This window comes from Suncus etruscus, chromosome 13 (assembly GCF_024139225.1).
Source record: "Suncus etruscus isolate mSunEtr1 chromosome 13, mSunEtr1.pri.cur, whole genome shotgun sequence".
Lineage (NCBI taxonomy): Eukaryota > Metazoa > Chordata > Mammalia > Eulipotyphla > Soricidae > Suncus > Suncus etruscus.
In genome coordinates, this window is record NC_064860.1 from 86583171 (window position 1) to 86586584 (window position 3414).

The window sequence follows — 3414 nt, forward strand, 5'->3', positions numbered from 1 at the left end:
TCTAATTGCTACATAGTTTTCCATTGTGTATAAATACCACATCTTCAAGATCCACTCATCTGTTGTTGTTGGGCATAGAGGTTGGTTCCAAATTTTGGCTATTGTACTGGGTGCTGCAATAAACAGTGGAGTTCACACATACTTTGGGATGAATGTCCTTCCGACTTGGGGATAGATAACCAGGAGAGCAATTGCTAGGTCATATGGCAGCTCATTTCTGAATTTACTGAGCACTCTCCACAATGTTTTCCATAGGAGCATTCCCACCAGTAGTGAATGAGAGTTCCTTTCTTACCACATCCCCTCCAACAGAGAATGGTCCCATTATTTTTCATGTGAGCCATCCTCACTGGGTCTAAGAATGTACCTCATTGTTCTCTTGATTTGGATTTCCCTAATGATGAGTGAAGGTGATCATGTTTTCATGAGTCTGTTGGCCATCTTTCAGTCTTCCTTGGAGACGTGTCTTTTCATTTCTTCTCTCCATTTTCCTATGGCTTTATTAAACTTTTTGAAGCTCGCCTTTCTGAGTGCTTTGTATATCCTAGATATTATCACTTTATCTAACATGTTGAGTGCAAAGATTTTTTCCCATTTCATTAACTGTCTTTTAGTATTACCTAAGGCTTCTTTCACCATGCAGAAATGTTTCAGTTTGATGTAGTCCTATGTATTTAGGATTGATGCTAAAGTTCTTGCCATTGGCATTCTATCCTCAAAGACTTTTTTGATATATAGATCTTAGAGTGTTTTTTGCCTATTTTTTGCTCAAATTCGGGTCTGCTTTCAAGGCCTTTAATCCATTTTGAGTTGACTTTTGTGATAAGGTGTGTGGTATGGATTTATTTTTAATTTTTTTTTTATCATTTTTGGATCACACCCAAGGGCGCTCAGGAGTTACTCCTGGCTCTATGCTCAGAAATCACTCCTGGCAGGCTCAGGGGACCAAAATGGTTGCCAGGATTCAAACCACCATCTTTCTACATGCAAGGCAAATGCACTACCTTCATGCTATCTCTCCGGCCCCTATTTTCCATTTTTTACAGGTGCTTATCCAGTTTTTCCAACACCATTTGTTAAAGAGACTGTCTTTGTTCCACTTCAAGTTCTTGGCTTTTTTTTTTATTAAATCTTATTTGACTGCATATTTGGGGGTTTATCTTGAATATTCTGTTCTAATCATCTAGTCTGAGACTCTGTCTTTGTGCCAGTATCATGATGTTTTGATCACTATGGCTTTATAGTAAAGCTTCAAGTTAGGTAAGTTGATGCCACCCAGCTTCTGGTTTTCTCAGTATGTAATTTGGCTAACCTGGGTCTTTTGTGGTTTCAGATGAATTTTATAATTGATTATTCAAAGTCCTTAAAAATAATGTCTGGATTTGGATATGGATTGCATTGAATCTATATAGAAATTTAGGTAAGATAGTCATTTTGACGATGTTGATTCTACCTACCCAAAAGCATGGAATATTCTTCCATTACCTTAGATCCTATTCAATTTCTTTCTGAAGTGCTTTGAAGTTTTCATAGTATAGGTCCTTCACTTCTCTTGTAAGGTTGATTCCTAGATACTTGATATTTTTGGATACTATTTTAAAAGGGATTGTCTCCTCAATCTCTTTCTCCTCTATTTCATTATTTATATAGAGGAATGTTACTGTCTTTTGTGTATTGGGTTTGTAGCCGGCCACTTTGCTGTATTGGTTAATTGTTTCTAGGAGTATTACTGTGGACTCTTTAGGTTTTTTGATGTATATCATCATATCATCCGCATAAAGAGATAGTTTGAGTTCATCTTTCCCTATTTGGATTCTTTGATTCCCTTCTCTTGTCTGGTTGCTATTTCTAGAACTTCTAAAAACTATATTTGAATAAGAGTGTACAAAGAGTGGACAGCCTTGCCTAGTTCCTGACCTTAGTGGAAATGCTTTCAGTTTTTTGCCATTAAGGATAATGTTGGCTGTGGGCTTTTTATAGATAGCTGCAACCTTGTTGAGAAAGGTTCCTTCCAGTCCTATTTTGCTGAGAGTTTTCATCATGAATGGGTGTTGATTTTGTCAAATGCCTTCTCTGCATCGATTGATATTATCATGTGATTTTTGTCTTTGTTGTTGTTGATGTGGTGTATGATGTTGATTGATTTGTGTATATCAAACCATCCTTGCATCTCTGGGATGAAATCCACTTGGTCCTGGTGTATAAACTTTTTGATGTAGTGCTGGATTTGATTTGCTAATATTTTGTTGAGAATTTTTGCATCTATGCTCATTAATAGAGATTGGTCTGTAGTTTTCTTTCTAGGTGGTGTCTTTGCCATCTTGGAAATGAGTGTGATATTAACCTCATAAAAGGAATTAGGAAGGATTTCTGTCTTTTCAATGCTTTGGAATAGCCTGTGGATCCGTGGGTTTAATTCTTCTCAGAATGTTTGCTAGAATTGACCTGTAAAACCATCTGGACCTGGGCTTTTATTCTTGGGGAGTTTCTTAATGACTGATTCGATTTCCTCACATGTGACTGGCATGTTTAGGCTTTCTACATCCTTCTTATCCAGTCTTAAGGGATGATACTTTTCCCAAAAAATCTGTTGGTTTCTTATGGTTTCTCTTACCTGACTGAGTATAGTTGTTCATAGTAAGTCCTCGTGATGTGTTGGATTTCTTATGATTCTGTTGTAATCTCTTTCCTTTCATCTGTGATCCTATTTATTTGGGTGTGTTGCCTCTATTTTTTTTTTTTGATGAGTCTTGCAGTGGTTTGTCTATCTTGTTTATTTTTTCGCAAAAACCAACTCCTGGTCTCATTGATTTTTTGGTATTGTTTTCTTAGTTTCTGTGTTGTTTATTTCTGGTCTGGTTTTTATTATTTCTTGTCTTCTGGTTGTGTTTTCGTTTCTTTGTGCTGTTTTCTAGCTCCTTAAAGTGTCCCTTTAAACTGTTGATTTCATCATTTTCCTCTTTCCTGACATGGGCCTGTATTGCTATGATTTCCCCCAATTACTGCTTTTGCTGTGTCCCACAAATTTTTACAATTTTTCTCTTCATTATTGTTTGTCTCAAGGAATCTTTTTGTTTCTTCCTTGATTTCCTCTTTGATCCACCTGTTGTTGAGCAGCATATTTTTTAATCTCCAGGTGTTAGATTTTCACCATAGCTTCTTTTAACAGTCAATCTTGATCTCTGTTGCATAGTAAAGTGATAGGGTGTTTTTAATGATCCTTATATTTGTAACTTTGTGCAAGTTAGATATATATCCTAAGGCATGCTCTATTCTGGAGAAGGTTCCGTGTGCACTTGAGAAGAATGTGTATTCTGCTTTCTGGGGGTAGAGGGCCCATATAAGTCCATTTGACCTAGTTCTTCTAATTTCTCATTTAGGGCTCTTATTTCTTTGCTAATTTTCTGTCTGGTG